Here is a 20,206-nt window from a genome sequence, read left to right on the forward strand (position 1 = left end):
ACAAAATGTAATGCTCAGTGCCTTGGAAACAGAAGCTTGTCAGGAGTCAGAATAAATTCTAGCAGTTCTGTTTTTCTTCCGAGGTAAGTAGAGACCTTCAGAAACCTAGCTCAAATGGATGGACAATCTCTTGCTTCTTCTCTAACTCCTGAGTGACTTGCAGCAGCAGCAGCAGTCTTTATACTGCATTAGGAGTGGAAAAAGCTATATTGAGTTTTTGTTGTGCTTTGAAGATCAAGCATGGAAACAGTGACAAGATTCCATGCCTCGGGAGGGCGGGGAGCAAGACCCTGCCATCCACAAACTTTGTGTTGACTGTCAAAACCAGCTAAAGTGTGTGGGAATCCTTGCATGGTCTAGCAATTGACAAATGAATAAGGCTTTACCATTTTTATTTTAATATGACATCTCTTTGTCCATCTGTATAAAATGAACGTTCTTTCTGGAGTTGGGTCTTGAAGTCTTTGCAGCGGCTGGAGTGAAAACCTCATACCTATTAAACATTCTTCTGATAGATGCAGTCATTAAAGGTGCCCTTGTTTTGGAAAGCTGGGAACTGTGAGGTTATATAAAGTTTGGTGTACATTGAAAACAATGGCTATTGTTTAAACAAAGAAAACAAACACTGTGCTTCTATGTGTGGGTGTGTAAGTGAATCTTTTGAACTAAAGAAGGAAATGGAGTAGAATAAGAGCATATTCACTGTTCGTTGGACATTTGAAGAGATTTAGGCAACTTGATCCTGTGTATGGAACATCAGGTGCCAAACAGTGGAAATTGTTCATAAATATAGAAGCATAAAATTGTATTCACAGAACTTCCAATGACAGTGATACATGAAGTATAATCACCTGCACAACCCTCATTCCATTTGGAATGATTTTTATTAATGACACAATATCTTGGCTCCTACAATTTTAGAAAAAGAATGTGGTTTCAAAACTGTTGTTGCATCTGCGTATGGGTGCAAGTGCTTTAAGAACAGGACTGGGACAGCCACCGCCATGAATGAATGAGTCGTTTTTCTCCCATTAAAGTAAAAACAAACCATGCTCTCAACATATTGTTAATATTCTTTATAGTGAGGTATTCTCAGCATCAACAACTTTCTAAGCAGTGCCTTCTCCTCTAGTACTGAATGTATTTTTAAAAGATCCTTTGCAGGGGGCTACGTTTTCTGTTTAAGAATATTTTTAACATGAATGGGATAAGCTACAGGGCTGCCTCATCCCTTTTGGAGGTGCGAGTTCTGTACAAAAGGGAAATGGATAGGCTAGGATCCCTAGAAAAAAAGCATGTTTAAAAGTTGAATTATGCATGTTTTACTGACTCTGGCTTGAATAGCAGACCTTGAAGTCATATTGCAAGTGAGCATTGATGAGGGACAGCCTTCCGCTGCTATTTCCATTGTTTGGAAACACCCACCCCTAATTGCATGGTAGAAAATAGGTCATTTTGCTGCCAGATTTAGGTAGTGTATTGCTAGATTGCAGAATGAGCATTGAGGATTGTATGGACCCTTGTCATGAAAAGCGCCACAGCCTTATTCAAGAGACGCGTGCCAGGGAGTTCAGATCTCCTTGACACTAAGAATGCAGTTCATTCAGGGAGGTGGTTCGTGTTAATATGTTTTCTACTACAGATTAAGGTTACTATGGCAACTAATCATTTTGGCTGGGTGAAGAGGTCGAATTTAATTGTCCCCTTTTCACGGTTAATGGTTGCATTGCCTAAGGGAAGAACTTGCCTGGACTTGTTTTAGTTTTAGTTTCCCTTCTGTGCAGGCTTGCAGGGAATATGCAGCTGAGAGAAATCTCTCCTCTCAGCAAAAGGCCTTTAAATATGTTTGCTTTCTGTAAGTAAAATTATTTTTATAGAAATGCCTGGTGTGTGACTTTTCTGATCTCTCCTGGGCCAAATGCTTTCTAACACTCTGCCAACAGTTTGTTGCTTGGGTTTGTCTTTGTCTCTGGAAGCCTGTATGAGAATTTGCCATTTGAAACTAATCATATGGGATGGGTCTATGGTTCAGCCCATCTTTGTTGATAGATTGCTCCCTGCCCCATAAAAAAGAGTAGCCAGTGATGAAACTTACTGGGTTCTCTCAATCCAATCCTCTGTGATGCTTGTCCATGAAAAAGCCTTTACGGGTAGTTGTCATTTAGTGACTGCCTCATTTAGCAACTGTTTGCAGTTACAATGGTGGTGAAAAAGTAACTTTGCGACCAATCCTCACATTTACGACCTTCGCGGGTCGGTAAAGCGAAGGAAACCTGAAGTAAGATTATAAGCACAGTCACAGTTTCACTTAGCGACTGCTTCACTTAACAAGTTGTGGGTCCCAATTGTGGTCACTAAACGAGGACTACCTATATGGAGATCAGACAAAAACTCTGATTGGAACAAGCAGAGAGCAGATTTAGGGCCTTGAACCATTCCAAGGGAGGCCCTTCTCTATGCCTAAATACTTCCTTTCTGTTCCTCATAGGAGAGCTTTTATCTTAGCAAGGTTTAATGTCTTATCTTCTGGGGCTGCCTTTCTCAACCTTTTGACCCTGGAGGAACCCTTGAAATATTTTTCAGGCCTTGGGGAACCCCTGTACATTGAGGTTCAAATAGAGGCCAACAGTTACAAAATTATTATATTTGTTTCATGTATAGGCCTGTATATATGCATTAACAGTGTTCTTAAACTAAAAATAAAAAATGAAACTTACCTCTTCAATATGAAGTTGCCCAAATTTGAAATAAGTTTTTAAATAAATCATGATCTCCCAGGGAACCCCTAGTGACCTCTCGCGGAACCCTAGGGTGCCACAGAACCCTGGTTGAGAAACCCTGCTCTGAGGTGTTGAGGGCAAGGTCTGTATTCCTTTTTTCAGAGTGTGAGTGTCCATCCTTGGATAAAGCTGCAAAAACAGTTGCTCATGTGTTGATACACTGCTCATTTTGTGACATCTGGTGCTTAAAGCTACTAATCCCTTCCTTACTAAGGGCTTGTACTGGCCTGTAGAAAAGCTTGTGCATTTTGTATTATTTTATTTTTATTATTCAAATTTAATTACTGCCCATTTCCCCCAAAAGAGGGACTCTGTTTTAGAATATTAGCATATTGGTGCACCGGTACCTCCATGAGACTAGCTAAATTCTGTTCAGTTGAGATTGCCATCATGACATGTTGAGTTGGAACCTGGCCTTCTGATCATTCTATGAATCTCCTTTAATTGTTATTTTTTATTCCAAGTTACTGTATTTTACTTCCACTTTTTGGCTGCCTTTGATTGTAAATAAAGCAATGATATTTGTGCAAGATTTTATTTGTAGTTAAATCCTTGTCCAATTCTGTGCCAAAAAAAATTATATTGTGAAGTTAAAATAATATATTTTCTAGCTGGTGTTTAAAAATAACAGTTGGCACTTGTTTGTGAAAGTTGAAGGATATGAAAAAAAAATAGAATAGTATAAACAGTGAATGCACAGAGTTTGTAGAAACATGATTGCCAAAGTCTACTGGTTTTATTTGAACATAGTAGAATTTGCATGCATAAGATTGTCTCTAAGTCCTTAAGCTTGAGCAATTTGGAAAATCTAATCTACTGGTCTAACAATTGTGGTCCCAAACCTTCCCATCCTCCTTTCTTGTTGCCCAGGATGTAGAAAAATGTCAAGATGATATATTTGGGTTTTCCCTCCAGGCCCTGATTAAACCCAAATCTACTTCAGCAAATGGGTTGCGCATTCTGTGGAACTGAAGCCATGCATAGGGTTAGGTACAGAGTATAAATAAATATAATTTTTCTTAAATGTCCATTGTCACTCTACTAGTGAGAGTATTGGCATTTGGTGTAATATGTCAGTCTATATCAGTGTTTCTCAAACTTGGCACCTTTAAGATGTGTGGACTTCAGCATCCAGAATTCCCCAGCCAGCCATGAGAGTTGAAGTCCACGCATCCTAAAGGTGCCAAGTTTGAGAAACACTGGTCTATATGCATAAAATGGTATATATCTTATAAATAAATATTACAAAGGGGATTGATGATTGCCCTCTCACAAAAGGGCAGTACAGCTACATGAAGGAGCTTGAGAACACTGCTTCCAAATCTTACCAAGTGATAGTGTAACTTAGTTGTCTGAACAACAGATAATTTTTAGGAATGTAAGACATTAGGCACATTAGAAATTCCCTATTCAGCTGCAAAAGAGAAGCAGCTAAAGCAAACAACTGCACATAGGAGTGGGAGAGCAGCTGCTTAATCAGGAGGAAGTACAGTGCACCTTGTCAGGTAAAATTCCCCTTGGCAGCTCTGTATGTTTGTTTATAGATGGTGAGATTAAGCTCTGAGCATGATTGTGTAATGAATACTAATGGACTTTTGCCCTTTCTCTGCTTCATGGTGGCATTGAGTAATTTTGTTCCCACTCTAATGGTTTATTTTTGAAAAGCGCTTGTCTGCAGCCTCTCTGGTTGGGTAGAGCTTCACTTAGTACAATGGAACAGATTCAGAGTTTAGGGTGTTTTTGTTGTTTATTCGTTTAGTCGCTTCCGACTCTTCGTGACTTCATGGACCAGCCCACGCCAGAGCTTCCTGTCGGTCGTCAACACCCCCAGCTCCCCCAGGGACGAGTCCGTCACCTCTAGAATATCATCCATCCACCTTGCCCTTGGTCGGCCCCTCTTTTGCCCTCCACTCTCCCTAGCATCAGCATCTTCTCCAGGGTGTCCTGTCTTCTCATGATGTGGCCAAAGTATTTCAGTTTTGCCTTTAATATCATTCCCTCAAGTGAGCAGTCTGGCTTGATTTCCTGGAGGATGGACTGGTTTGATCTTCTTGCAGTCCAAGGCACTCTCAGAATATTCCTCCAACACCACAGTTCCAAAGCATCGATCTTCCTTCTCTCAGCCTTCCTTATGGTCCAGCTCTCGCAGCCATATGTTACTATGGGGAACACCATTGCTTTAACTATGCGGGCCTTTGTTGTCAGTGTGATGTCTCTGCTCTTAACTATTTTATCGAGATTTGTCATTGCTTTTCTCCCAAGGATAAAGAGTCTTCTGATTTCCTGACTGCAGTCAGCATCTGCAGTAATCTTCGCACCTAGAAATACAAAATTTTCACTGCTTCTACATTTTCTCCCTCTATTTGCCAGTTATCAATCAAGCTGGTTGCCATAATCTTGGGTTTTTTTTTTGAGGTTTATCTGCAAGCCAGCTTTTGCACTTTCTTCTTTCACCTTCATCATAAGGCTCCTCAATTCCTTTTCGCTTTCAGCCATCAAAGTGGTATCATCTGCATATCTGAGATTGTTAATGTTTCTTCCAGCGATTTTAACCCCAGCCTTGGATTCCTCAAGCCCAGCATGTCGCATGATGTGTTCTGCATACAAGCTGAATAGGTAGGGTAAGAGTATACAGCCCTGCCGTACTCCTTTCCCAATCTTAAACCAGTCTGTTGTTCCGTGGTCTGTTCTTACTGTTGCTACTTGGTCGTTATACAGATTCTTCAGGAGGCAGACAAGATGACTTGGTATCCCCATACCACTAACAACTTGCCACAATTTGTTATGGTCCACACAGTCAAAGGCTTTAGAATAGTCAATAAAACAGAAATAGATGTTTTTCTGAAACTCCCTGGCTTTTTCCATTATCCAGCGGATATTGGCAATTTGGTCCCTAGTTCCTCTGCCTTTTCTAAACCCAGCTTGTACATCTGGCAATTCTCGTTCCATGAATTGCTGAAGTCTACCTTGCAGGATCTTGAGCATTACCTTACTGGCATGTGAAATGACTGCCACTGTTTGATAGTTTGAACATTCTTTAGTGTTTCCCTTTTTTGGTATGGGGATATAAGTTGATTTTTCCAATCTGATGGCCATTCTTGTGTTTTCCAAATTTGCTGGCATATAGCATGCATTACCTTGACAACATCATCTTGCAAGATTTTGAACAGTTCAGCTGGGATGCTGTCGTCTCCTACTGCCTTGTTATTAGCAATGCTTCTTAAGGCCCACTCAACCTCACTCTTCAGGATGTCTGGCTCTAGCTCCCTGACCACACTGTCAAAGCTATCCCCGATATTGTTATCCTTCCTATACAGGTCTTCCGTATATTCTTGCCACCTTTTCTTGATCTCTTCTTCTTCTGTTAGGTCCTTGCCATCTTTGTTTTTGATCATACCCATTTTTGCCTGGAATTTACCTCCGATGTTTCTAATTTTCTGGAAGAGGTCTCTTGTCCCTCCTATTGTATTGTCTTCTTCCACTTCCGCGCATTGCTTGTTTAAAAATAATTCCTTATCTCTTCTGGCTAACCTCTGGAATTTTGCATTTAATTGGGCATATCTCCCCCTATCACTGTTGCCTTTTGCTTTCCTTCTTTCTTGGGCTACTTCTAGTGTCTCAGCAGACAGCCATTTTGCCTTCTTGGTTTTCTCTTTCTTTGGGATGTATTTTGTTGCCGCCTCTTGAACAATGTTGCGGACTTCTGTCCGTAGTTCTTCTGGGACCCTATCTACTAAGTCCAGTCCCTTAAATCTATTCTTCACCTCCACTGCATATTCCTTAGGGATATTAGTGAGCTCATATCTAGCTGATCTGTGGGTCTTCCCTAATCTCTTTAGTCTGATCCTAAATTGTGCAAGAAGAAGTTTGTGATCTAAACTACAGTCAGCTCCGGTCTTGTTTTTACCGACTGTATAGATGTCCGCCACCTTTGGCTGCAAAGGATGTAGTCAATCTGGTTTCGGTGTTGTCCATCTGGGGAAGTCCATGTATAAAGCTGTCTCTTAGGTTTCTGGAAGAGAGTGTTTGTTATGCAGAGTGAGTTGTCTTGACAAAATTCTATCAGCCTATGTCCTGCTTTGTTTTGTTCACCCAGGCCATGCTTACCTGTAATTCCAGGTGTCATTTGACTGCCCACCTTAGCATTCCAGTCTCCCGTGATGAAAATAACATCTCTTTTAGGCGTGTTGTCCAGTAGGTGCTGCAGATCCTCATAGAACTGCTCTACCTCAGCTTCTTAAGCATTTGTGGTTGGGGCGTATATTTGGATCACTGTGATGTTAGATGGCTTGCCCTGCATTCGAATTGAGATCATTGTGTCGTTTTTTGGGTTGTATCCAAGCGCTGCTTTAGCCACTTTACTATTAATGATGAAGGCTACTCCATTTCTTCTGTGGTCCTCTTGTCCACAGTAGTAGATCTGGTGGTCATTTGATGTGAAGTGGCCCATTCCAGTCCATTTCAGTTCACTGATGCCCAAAATGTCTATCTTTAACCTTGACATCTCACCAATAACCACATCCAATTTGCCCTGGCTCATAGATCTTACATTCCAGGTTCTAATGGTGTGTTGATCCTTAGAACATCGGATTGGCCGTTCACCACCAGCACCGTCAGCCGCTAGCCGTCCTTTCGGCTTTGAGCTAGCTGCGTCATCACGTCTGGGACTAGTTGAACTCATCCTCTGTTCCTCCCCAGTAGCATTTTGACCATCTTCCGACCTGGGGCTCTCATCTTCCGATGGTATACCGACATATCTCTGGTTGTACTGATCCATTTAGTTTTCACGGCAAGAATACCGGGGTGGGTTGCCATTACCTTCCCCAGGGATCGCATTTAGTCTGACCTCTGTGTCATGACCTTCCTGTCTTGGGTGGCCCTTCACGGTTTAGCTCATGGCATCATTGAGGTGCTCAAGCTCCAACACCACGACAAGGTAACGATCCTTTGCTGACTTTAGGGTGTGGGGCCTAAAATCATTGGCAGTCCTTAACCCAGCCCTAAATATTTGTGTCCTAATCATTTGAGCTGCTGAATTGAGGCAGTAGCTTGATTCAGATGCAATAAGCATTGCTAGCCATTTCATTTGGTTTGGCTCTACAGACATAGCTAAATCTCAGTTTGGAGTCCTACTTTGTAGCTCAACCCCTAGCCATAATCCTTCAGTTCATGTGCTGATGCAAATGATAGTTCATGCCAGAGTAGGAAAGGGAGAAGATAATTTCTGTAAATTAGAAAAAAATGTGCAAGACTAATCCATTTAAAGGTTCATTCAGTCGCTTATAAAGCTGTGATCAATGATGTTTTGTGGTGGTTTTGTTTTGTTTTGTTTTTGGTGCCTTCAAGTCAGTCTTGACTTCTGGTGACTGCCTGGACTATACCCTGCAGTTTTCTTGGCAAGATTTTGGAAGTGGTTTGCCATTGCCTTCTTCCTAGGGCTCAGTGAGAGTGACTGGCCCAAGGTCACCCAGCTTGCACTAAAACCAGGATTTTCTAAAACGATGGCTTGTTGAAGCCATAATTGCTAACCCTAAAACAAACTATGTTATAGCTTAGTGCTGGCTCCAGAATCAAAAGGCATATCAAGACAAAAATAAGTAATTCTTGCATTAGGGGTCTATTCTTATTTTCGTGTCTATTGCTTCAATATGACTGACCATTTATTGGGTATCAATCTGGGGCGATAAGGCAGGGTAGTCTTTCCCTTTACTATATGACCATGATTTTATTAAAAATATTGCTGGGATATTACTCTGTTGTTATGTATATAGAAACTGATACAATTGTATTTATCTGTCATTCCAAATAAATAAACTAAGTCAGATTTCTTAATTAGTGACTGCTTGAACAATGGGCAAATGTGATGATATTTGTAGTAATTCCCTGTTTATTGGTTAGTGAATTGTCATGTGTATTTCTTGGCATCTTAACATTAAGTTAATTTCTCCATTCTGCAGAAGGAACTACATCAAGCATTACCACTAGCATTGTAGCACCTATTAATTAACCAGTACTTAGTTTTACTCTAATTTGAGGTTTGCATAAAACAATCAAGAAAAAAGTACTTTCCCTTAAATATTATGTAAACTGATCAGTCATTTTCCATCAATGACAAAAATGCCCACAAATAGAAAACAAACTGCTCATATGTAGTAAACTAAAATTTACATTATTTTGGTAACAAGCACGGTCCTTGCAGTTCTTGGGCATCCCTGGACAATTAACAACTTGTGGGTAACAACATTAAACAAATGCCACCATTTACGTACTTAAATTAGACATCAGGACACAAGTATGGAAGGGCAGCGTTCACACTTCCTGCAGGTTGGCATTTTTGTGTCATTGTGGTTTGCTGTGGATGCTGCCACTCTTTACAGCTATGCTATTTTTTGCAGTTGAAAAAGATATTTGTATTTTACTATTATGAATCTCAATATTGCAAAATACAAATATAGAACCTTGGAAATTTTAAACAGTAGGACTTCTGTACTTGGAAAAATTAGAGGTCCTTGAGGGAAGGGAGAACTCCAGTTGTAAAGAAATTTGATATTGATTTCTGCTCATCTGTCTAGGCACAGATGATCTGGAAATGGGCAAATCTGTATTCTTGTGCTATTTGGCTCTGGGGCTGACAGTTGAAGGGTTTCAAAACACCCAATTACATGTACAATATCAAAATAGTTTACACGCATATGCGCACACACATTATTATTTTGATATAGTTCATGTTATAAATTTGAGGACTGATTAAATTATAAGGATCATTATTTAAAAACATAAGTGTAGGGATTTATATCTCTTGTCACTGCTTGTTCAGAGTTGATGGGTTCTTGTAATTTCAGCTGTCAACTAGATCTGGTCACTTTTAAGCTTAAGTAGATTCTTGTCAGCTGGGATGACTACATATCATTTAGTTCAGGCTTCACGAACTATAGTACTTAAGAGATACTTATTGAAAATGAGTTGTGAAATCTCTTTAAGTTCACAAAATTATTTGCGTTATCTTTTAAATTTGAGCTGGAATACAAATTTAATGTTATGTTAACATGCTGTTTTTTTCTTTGTTCAGCGAAGAAGGAAGCATTAGAGATGGGTTTTAAGGAGTCTGTAGTTCTCTGTCCTTAACAACTGTTCATAAATTCTGACTTACCAGTTATTTTCATGTGCTAGAGGAAATTCTCTACCATTTCTGTAGTAGTGTGGGGTATAGAACATAAAAATATATTTATGTTAACGGAACCAAATTTCTGAAAAATCTCTAAATTTTTAAAATAACATACAAACAGTATGTATTTGTGCACGCCGGTCTCATTGTGGAGTATAATCTTTTCTCCCATATCTTCACCAGCTGCATTAATTTAAATGAAGGCTACCTCTAGACAATTTCAAAATGTACATCAGAAAGCAGACTGGTACACTTTCTATGTATGGAAAAAGTGGGCTTGGATATAGTCCAGGAAGACTTAAATCAATTCAGGACGCTTATAACAAGATTTTAAAGACAGGTTGTTCTTTTTAAAGAAACAGTTAAGGTTGGAAATGTTTGTATATCAGTGTATTTAAGTACTGAACAAAGTTTAAAATGAAGACAAACTAGCTCTCCAAATAAGCATTCAGGCCCACCATTCTATTTCTTTCACAACCAGGTGTTTCCATGTTAGTAGACTGGACTGGGCCATAAAGCACTGTTTATTTACTGTCACAGTATGTCTTTCTCCTGGCCTCAGCAAAAGGTAGCTCATAAATATGGCAGACTAGAAGATTGGTGCAGTAGCAGAGAGCAGCTAACCTGGAGGATTTATTTCTTATATGGCTACCTTGTTATACAGCTATGTTTTCCTTGCAATTTTAACAAGATAGCCCTAATTAGGAAATAATTAAAAATCTGAAAATCAGCATGAAAGACCAATGAACTCAAATATTGCCTCCCCTTCCAAAGATCTGAAATGTCTGGATAAATTGGAATGTCTGTAAAGGGGGAGAGTTGTTTGGTGCTATTGAGAAAGACCTCAAAATACACTATTAAATGTTAGTTTTGCAGAGAGGCCAGATCTCATCTCCAGAAATAACAGCACAAGCAAAAGAACTTATGTACAACATACAAACAAAGTTTTCAAAAAGAGTTCTCTGATCTCCATTAGTCAACAGAAAATAAAAGCCAGTAACTTTGAAACTTTATGGTAGAGTTTGCAAGACATGATCGGTGGAGGTGGGTGTGGGATAAGTGGAGAAAAGTACTGTACAGATGTTCTGAAGAATTCCTGTTTCCATAATCAATATCTGCAGTTTTGGCCACAAATACTTGTACATCAATCCCAACACCCATTTAAAAATGAGGTTGTTAAGCAATGTCTGTTACCATGTGGATAGAATCATCATTACTAGTGAGTTTTTTTTTTTCAGTTCATTAGAAATCAATGAGGAAGCTCCATGGTGACTTTAATTTTAAAATTATACATTAATGAATGGAACATATTTGCAAGTATTGAACATGCACAAAACAATAAAGGATTCAAGCTAATCGTATCAAATCATTTTGTTTGGGTCAGTGACCAGTACACACAAAGTACAATTACAAGGGAGAGATCCCAAGGTTGGGTATAAAACCTTCCAAAAGGTATTTCCTTTAAAATGCAGAGGAGGCAATTTTACCATGACCCTAGCATTTGCAATAAAATGTTGTGTTACATTTGCAAGAATCAGTGTCTATAATATGGAGAAATGATGTGTATGAATGTCCAGTATCGGATCCTTAAAGAACTTTAAAATATGTAGTATATGTACCTAAGGGCCACGTAATTACTGAAGAAGAAAGCATATGTGTTAAATGTAGTCTCCAAAGAAATATATAAAACATTTGTGTTAATGAGCTTTGTGTGGCAAAATGGGTTGATCACTTAGCCCTGTTTAATTAAGTTCTATCAGCTTTATCATCCTTGCTGTGTTCAGCATTGCTACTAAAAAGAAGTACCTCCTCTACTTTGGGAACGCCTTGTGCAACTATTGCACCCTGGAGGACCAGAGTTTTCTTGTTTTTCGTGTTTCTTAAAATATGGCTGGTGCCTCTTTACATCCTGGAAATACTCCAGCTCTTGAACAGACCCAAGTTCTCTGACTCCTGTGATCCGAATATGATTTCTAATATTAGGTATGTCAGGTTGCAGAGCATCATCCCTGGATTTATGAAATGAATGAATGCAAATGGAGAAGGCTGAGCCTCTTGGTAGGAAACTCAATAAATCCTGGCATTAAATTTGGTACATGCGTGCCTGTTATGCAGATTCTGTGAAAGTATAAAAGGGGTTTGTTGCTGTTTTTCCACTATTAAAAGGAGGTTTTATGACAGGTGGAAGCAGACAGGCACCTGGGTTTTGCAGACCTTCCTTTCTGCAGTACTTGGGAGCCTTCCTTCAGGCCCAAGAGCTGCCCATTTTACAATGGCCATTGCAACTGTTGTCGCTGTCCATGGGACATCATCCAGACCAGTGTTTCTCAACCTTGACAACTTTCGGATGTGTGGACTTCAACTCCCAGAATTCCCCAGTCAGCCATGCTGGCTGGGGAATTCTGGGGGTTGAAGTCCACACATCCGAAAGTTGCTAAAGCTGAGAAACACTGGTCCAGACCATTATTGGATGGGATCCAGTACAGCTGAAGAGGAACAAGTTGGTGGGTGGGATCTTGGCGCATACTAAGCAGGGGTAGGAAAGTTGGGGTCTGATGGGCATACTTGGGAGTTTGAGAGCATGCTTTTTAAATAAAGATTATGGTGGATCTAACACTATGGCTTGTAGCATGCTAGTTTTAGTTTAAGTCAAAGCGTTTGCCAAGGACAAAATTACTGCTGTTCAGAGTGGTAAAATATTACCTACTTGGGAATGAGGAACAAAGAGGTGTCCATTGCATATCTGTCTAGTACGTGTGAACTTTTTGCTTCTTGGGAGTGGGTTAGTTTGTTATTATAAGTAAGTTCCTTGTCAGGGATGTCCACTGGGTGTGGTCAAAAAAGTCAAGATGGTGGACACAACCCTGCTATCGTCGAAAATCCTAATCTCTGTTTTCACTGTGCCAATTATTCCCATGTGTATGCAGCAGATGAAAAATTATGCCCTTGCTTCCATTTCAGTTCTTATCAGGAAACTATGACTGTCTTCCATACAGGGCTCTAACTGCTTTTTATGGAAAGGGTTTACAGCAACAAAAGGAACAAAAGCTCTAAACTGTCTTTGTAAAGTATCTGTCCCTAAATGTGGGGCAGAGGAGGAAGAAATGTATATGTGATTTTTAGATGGTCCTAATCCAATTTATCTTAAAAGAAAGAACCATCATCTGCACAGTTTATGATAGTGGTGCTCATGCTTTTAAGCCTGTGCCTTAACAAGGAGATAGTTTACCTCTTATGACCCTTCCAAAACCTTTCTTCCGAACACCTCCTGAAGAGTTTTACAGTTTCTCCCCTGACCTGAAAGCAGCAGTTACTTTACTTTCAGCCTTGTTATCCTTCTTTTAATCTTAAAAACACCTGGAGGTTAACTAATCCGAAATAAAAATGAAACAGTGGAAAACTAACAGTGAGCTGACAGCAGTCAAAGGTGTCAAACAGTTAACTGCTATGGTTTGGTTTAACTTATTTTTCCAGCTGCTGACTAGAATTGAAACCAATCTAAGTATAATACCCAGCCCAGTTTCATTTCTTGTTTCTTCTGTTTACTGGTTTCAGTTTGTGTTTCTGATTTTGACAAGATGCTTGATCTTTATTTAAGTTGTGTAAACCTCTTGCTTTTGTTTCAGACTTCTTAAGATTCTTACAGCAACAGACTTCCCAGTCTGGTCTGACTCAAATAAAAATTCCCACTGATTTCATGAGTAGTTTACTTTTGAGTCATTTCACGCAATCTACTGTGAGAGCTTTTGATGATTAACCCAGCATTGTGTTGAAGGTGTGTGAAAAAGTAGTCACCTAAAGCGGGAGTACACACTCTATTTTAGACAGAGCCATGAGTGAGGTGCAGGGGCTGCGTGTGAGAGGGTAGGTAGGGACAGAACAAAATTGAACGTTGAGATAATTTGGTTAAATGCTACTGTTGATACAATATACTTTATGTATTAAATGATTGTCTCCTTTTGTCACATTAGAAATTAAAATTTGATGCTAAATATTGAGGGAACTTTGCAAGCTATATCAGAAGCTTTGGAGGGCACAGGAGGTAAACCTGATGTCTTGGGGTGGGTACCTGTCCTAGAAGAACTCTTCCCAAAAGGAACAGAAAGACCAGAACTTTTCAGAAGAAACATTACAGCCCAATGGGAACTGTAACATCTCAGGGTGGATATGAGCAGTTGCTTTATTAATTGCAACTCTCCCTCAAATTCCCCCTGCCCTTTTAATGTTATGAAGAATGCAGATAATCTAATCATACCAGGTTATATACAGAAGCACAGTTAGCCTCTTGAAGTAAGACCAGATTCTCCCTGTGCACCCACATCCACTTAACCAATACTGTTATAGAACCCAGTGGCATCTGACTTCATGTTAGGGCTGTACCATCTGCTCTTCCTTTTGGGGTGATATATGTCATCACCCATCAATAATACCTTTTTAGTAACTAGAACGTGGTTCAGCCTGCCCACAAGAGAATAAATAGAAGTATGATATAAAAATAGCAGTATCTTTAGAAACTAGTGGAAGAACATTTCAACTGATCATAAATTCAGTCTGCATCAAAGAAAAACCCTGGGGTGATAATTTACAGTGTAAAATTTATTGGCCAATTTTATTTTAACCAAAAGTTAGGTTTGTTTCTACTGGAGGTGTTAAATTAGCCCAGCTGGCAAGTATCACTAGTAAAGAGATTTCAGAATAGATCTCAATCTTTATTATATATGAACGTGGTCTGCTTCGAACTGCCATGGATCTGACACTTAGGGGCATCCACTGTTTTGATCTTCCCATACCAAAGAGGAGACATCATGGATCTGATAGACCTGATCATAAGCCTGCTGCATGCTCTGTGGCACAATTATTTCTTTGTGGCAAGTAGCTACTGCCCTCATGCTACAGTTTTGCTTATGAACAAAATTGGGCAGTGGTGCTATTTGATACTATACAATCATTTCTTTGTCCTTTGGGGTCTATGTGTAGATATCCATTACTACCTTCTCGCATACATTATGGCTAGGTTTACACTACATAGGACTGTTGGTGAGAGGCGGTTGTTTGTGCACAGCTGAGTCATTGGAGAACAGGCTTTAACATGCAGCTGTTTAGGAGAGATAGGGAAGTCTCTAGAGAGATCTCTCTGTACCACCTTCTGTTCTGAATTGTAGGTGTAGAGATGATTAAGGGAAAGCAGCTACCGTACTGTACCCTTGCTCCTGGCTAAAAGGAGTCAAGGGGTGGTGGGGAAAATCTCAGGGAAAGCTGGACAGCATGAAAGAGGACACATGGGTGCCAGCAACAGGGGACAAGTGATGTCACATGCATTACAACATCAAACAAATGTAATTTGCTATGTGATTTGTATCAGTTACATTGTGATACATATGCTGTTATCATGGCTCCTACAATGCCTCTGAGGGGATAGAGCAGTGTTTCTCAACCTTATGAACTTTAAGATGTGTGGACTTTGACTCCCAGAATTCCCCAGCTAGCCATGCTGGCTGGGGAATTCTGGGAGTTGAGGTCTACCACCTTAAAGTTGCTGAGGTTGAGAAACACTGGGGTAGAGTATGCATTTCCTATGTTCTCTGTGTTGCGGCTGGTTTATACATTGCACTGAGCCATTATTTTGTTAACCACAGGCTGTTGGATAAAACACGATTGCTAGGGTTTACATATGCTAAGCAATATACCATAGCTTATCAATCATAATAGCTAACTTCATATCACATAGATTACACTGGGGGCAAATAAACTACATTATGGTTTGGTGTGGTGTGCAAGCAAAGTCTGAGAGATGTCTCTTTAGTAGGTGGCTGTGTTAGCTTTTGAAGAAAGTTACATTTCCTTGAGGAGGTTATTGAATTATTTTTTCTCTGACCATTATCAGCTTCCTGAAATTGATATTTGATTGTGCTTTGTGGGGATTTGTGCGCTTTGTCAGATTCGGGTCTCAGGCTTCATCTCTAACTTGCAGAGTTTCTTGGCCAAAGTTACTCACCGTAAGTCTCATCAGTTCAACTTCTGTAAAATGAATATTGAAACAGAAACACAGAAAGACTTCCCCTCGTCCAAAGGGGAATATAACTGATTGCTCTTTAAACTCTTCTGTCCTGTTGACAAGGAGAAAATGAAATTACCATTCAGGAAAGCATATTTGAAGTTGTAGTCTCCTCTCTGCTGTGGGTTCTTTTGATTCAGGTGGGTAAATGTCTCCTTGTAATTGAAAAGACTGGGCCAGAATTGCTGAAGTCTGCATTCCGTAGCCTCCACTCCTGATTTCCTTCAGACCAAGAGCCACCGTGAAGAGTGGACTGTAATGGCTGTCCTCAGATCTGGTTCCAGATGAAGAGACCAACGTGAAGCAACCACCTTGCCTTATAGTCTATTTGTTGAGTCAGGGGAGACTTCTTGGGCTGGGGAGACTGAAAGTTGACAACTTATGGGACTGAGCTGAATCCTTGCCTAGTTTGCATTTATGCTAATGCCTCACACCCCTGACTGCAGATGGTGGCAAGGAGGCTTAATAAGAGTCAGTAGCTATAGCAGTCCACAGGTTCTCACCTTTGCTTTTGTGCTTTGTGCAGCTGTGGCTTGAGAAGGTAGCTTAGACTTCTTCAGTTCAACCTCTCCCTACTTTTGAATGTACTCTATATTCTGCCCGTGTCACAGCATCCATTTGGCAGGTGGATGTGCTGAAATCCCTAGAAACCTTTAGGTGCATGTAAAAGATATTCTCATTTATGTTGTGGGGAAGAATACTAAGCCTATAAGCCACAGAAAATGTGATGGCTACAATGGTAGTTCAGCAGATCCCACCAAGTTTCTGTTCCACTATTGCGAGATATGGGAATAGGTAGCAGCCTATATGCCATGTGCATCTGTCCACCTAGGCTGCTATTTAAGCACCCAATGCCCAAGGCCACTGCTGAGGTGGCACAAAGCTCACCAGCTGTTTGGTGCCAATTGGCTGCCCTTTGGGAGCAAAGTGGTCATTCCACTCTGTTTAACTGATCAAGCAAGGATGACCCTGGTTCTTTGCCCTGAGGGCTGCCTTGGCTTTAACCTAGGATCTTGGAGGCTACATTGCAAATGCCAGTTAAAGTCAGGACAGAAACTAGCATTGATTTAATTTAAAATTAAATTAAAATTAAATCAAGTTAATTAAATACTATTTATGTGGTTGTTCCCCACATATTTAAAAAGTTCCTCTTTTCATATTAACAATTGTAATATCAGGAATTTTGCAAAGTTTGGGAAGAAGGCATAAATTTTGCCCCTCTCCTGTACAGAAAAGAATCTGATGCCTCCCATTCTGTTGACATAGAGTTCTCCTTCTAGGTATTACAGCTGAAGACAAAGGTTTCACATTACTTCCATGCTGTGGAAGGATCATTTAATATATAATATGCCCATGGTGGGAATTAAACATTTGTCATTGTTTAATGACAAATATGAGGGTGTGGAGACAAGTAGCCATGGCAGGATGTGTATGAACACAGAAAAGTCAAACTTTTCTTCTGGAAATTGATGAATCATTGCCCTTTTAAAAAACTTTTAGGGTGTAGTTGAATATGTATTCATAGTTTATAAAGTCCTCATAAACCCCCTGGAGGTCCTGTTCCTTGAATTTCTATGTCCCAGCTGTGCTCCAGTGTTGCTGCAGCGACTCTGACTTACGTTAAGTTGTAATTCTTCATCACATTTACATCAAATACCAAGGCTAGATGTTGGTTCATAAATCAGAATCCTGCCTTATGAATTTGTTTTGTTAACCAGTAAAGGTAAAGGTAAAGGTTTCCCTTGACGTAAAGTCCAGTCGTGTCCGACTCTAGGGGGCGGTGCTCATCTCCGTTTCAAAGCCTTGGAGCCGGCGTTGTCCATAGGACACTTCCGGGTCATGTGGCCAGCATGACTCACGGAACGCCGTTACCTTCCCGCCGAAGCGGTACCAATTAATCTACTCACATTTGCATGTTTTCGAACTGCTTGGTGTGCAGGAGCTGGGACGAGCAACGGGAGCTCACTCCGCCGCGCGGTTTCGAACCGCCGACCTTCCGATCGACAGCTCAGCGGTTTAACCCGCAGCGCCACCGCTAACCAAGATTGAGACAAAATTATCCAATTCTGTTATACTAGCAAATTCTAGGCTATTGCAAAGCAGGATTCCTTGTTGCTTTGGGAAGTAGTAAGGGAGCACCGCATGGCTGTAACTTCTTTAATCAGTGTGCAAATAATTCATTGCTAGGGTTTGTGTATGACAGCATTTTGTTTGTTTGGTAAAAAGAATCCTAACACAAGAGCCAGGCCTTTGTGGGGAAACAGCTTATGCAACAAGCTTTTTATGTACAGAAAGAAGAAATTCCAGGGCTGTTGCTTCATAAAGATTATAAAAGCTTTGGGTCTTTCTTGACACAGCTGCCTTAATACTCTTGTTAGTATATGTACTTGTTGAGGCCCACTTCTCATGTTACAGGTGCACTGTTCTGAATTATGTTCCACTTTGTAAATGCTTGAACAAGTCATGGAAAGCTTGGTAAGAAAGGACTGTTCTGAACTATGACACGCTGCCCTCTGGTGCAGTACAGATTCAACATCTTGCCAAGGGAAAGTTCTTAGTGTTGAGCAAACCTCTCAAAGAAGCAGGGGTGGCAGCTATTCTTCCTGGTGCCAGTCCAAAGGGACAACCTTGTTTTTACCACAGAGTAGATCACTTATTTCATGTACAGTAAAGCATGTGGTGGATCTTTCTACTTTTGCCTTGGCATGGAAGTCACAGAGAACATCAGACACTGCTAACTTGGCTGATGCTGCCTCCCTTCCTCTTCATGCTTCTGCTGACTCTTGTTCTTCTATCCTTAAGCCATACTTCATCTCAGCTCATTGAGTTTGCTGATCTCTAAACCCAGCCAGCTGGTCTTCCACATTGCTGCAATTCACAATCCATGGCCTGGGTGGCAAGGAGTTAACTTCTCCTTTGCTTTTCACCCAAAGCTTAAAACCCTCATTGTCAGAACTTGCTGATCAACAAGACGCTTTCTGTCTTCTGGTACAGCACTGCCAGATGGCTGGTGGTGGTAGTATGAGAGTCCAAGGACATAAGCAGGGTTTCTCCCACATGTGACAAGTTTCCTTGTGGGATTGTCCCAAGTAATTTTCCTGACCTGAAGAAAAGATATCGAAATGCTCTATACAACCCATGTAGCTACATTTAATGCAGTATGCATCCACAATCCTTACTCACTTCCAGGATATGGAAAGGGAGGAGAGAACCACTCTGGACAAGGTGGGGAATACATATTGTTCTGCCATGATACATTTTTTTATCCGTCTGCATCTCTGGAGGCAAGTGAGGCACGTGCATCAAGCCATTGCCTTTGGGAACCTTCAAGATCTACTTGTCCAGCTAGAGTGATCCTACCACACTCACATATGCCCTTGCTTTGCTTTAGTCTTAGCAGCTCTGGAGAATGGGGCACGAACCATCTCTAATGTTGCACTATATTTAATAATCAACTGGGATGTGGCAGGTACTTTTCTTGTCACTCGGATGTTTGCATGCTTGGGCCAGGAAAGTGGGATATTACGAAGTGGAATTGCCTATGAGAGAATTAGAAAACAATTGGCATTAAATACTGTGAGAAGTCTCAACATGCTCCACCCCTTTGATGCAAAAGGGGCAGAGCTTGCATTGTGCAGCTTGCTCCATTGGTCTGATGAAATTTTAGATATGTATATATTTGTTTGTTTGTTTTAAAAGACTTCTGTAACCACCCTTATTGTAACAACAACCATGGGCAGCGCTCAAAACAAGTGTCAACTTCTGTGATACCTCTGAATACCCGGAGTCATTTGAACCTTTTCGTGTGGTCCTGCCCCACTGGGCCTTACAAGGGATGTCTGACAAAGCTGCAAAGTGTGCTGTGCTAAATTAAGTTAGAGCCCAGACAGCAGGAAGCTTTGGCCTTGCACACCCGCATTTCCCAGATATCGTGGCAGAAGGGTTAGCAGCCTTAGCTTTCAGAGTATTTTAACTCAGCTAGGCTTCCTCCAAAGTGACCATTCCAATTAGTTCAAACTGCAGCTTACTAGTAAGCCAACTCATCAACCACAGCTAGATCCTAATCTCCTTGTAGCAATCATAGTTTAAATTACACATAGTTTCCGTATGGAAGTATCAGCTAGTTTACAAGCAGAAGTAACTTCTGATTGATTCCTTTGGGCCACTCTAAAGGAAGGGAAATCAATACTTTAGTTTAACGCTGCA

General features: G+C 40.5%; 1 protein-coding gene across 4 annotated transcripts in view; it reads left to right on the forward strand.

The window, feature by feature from the left end:
• IRF2 (interferon regulatory factor 2) overlaps positions 1-20,206 on the forward strand; it is a 39,790-nt gene that overhangs the window by 3,901 nt on the left and 15,683 nt on the right. The gene's annotated exons all lie outside the window — the stretch shown is intronic.

This window comes from Candoia aspera, chromosome 8 (assembly GCF_035149785.1).
Source record: "Candoia aspera isolate rCanAsp1 chromosome 8, rCanAsp1.hap2, whole genome shotgun sequence".
Classification (NCBI taxonomy): Eukaryota; Metazoa; Chordata; class Lepidosauria; order Squamata; family Boidae; genus Candoia; species Candoia aspera.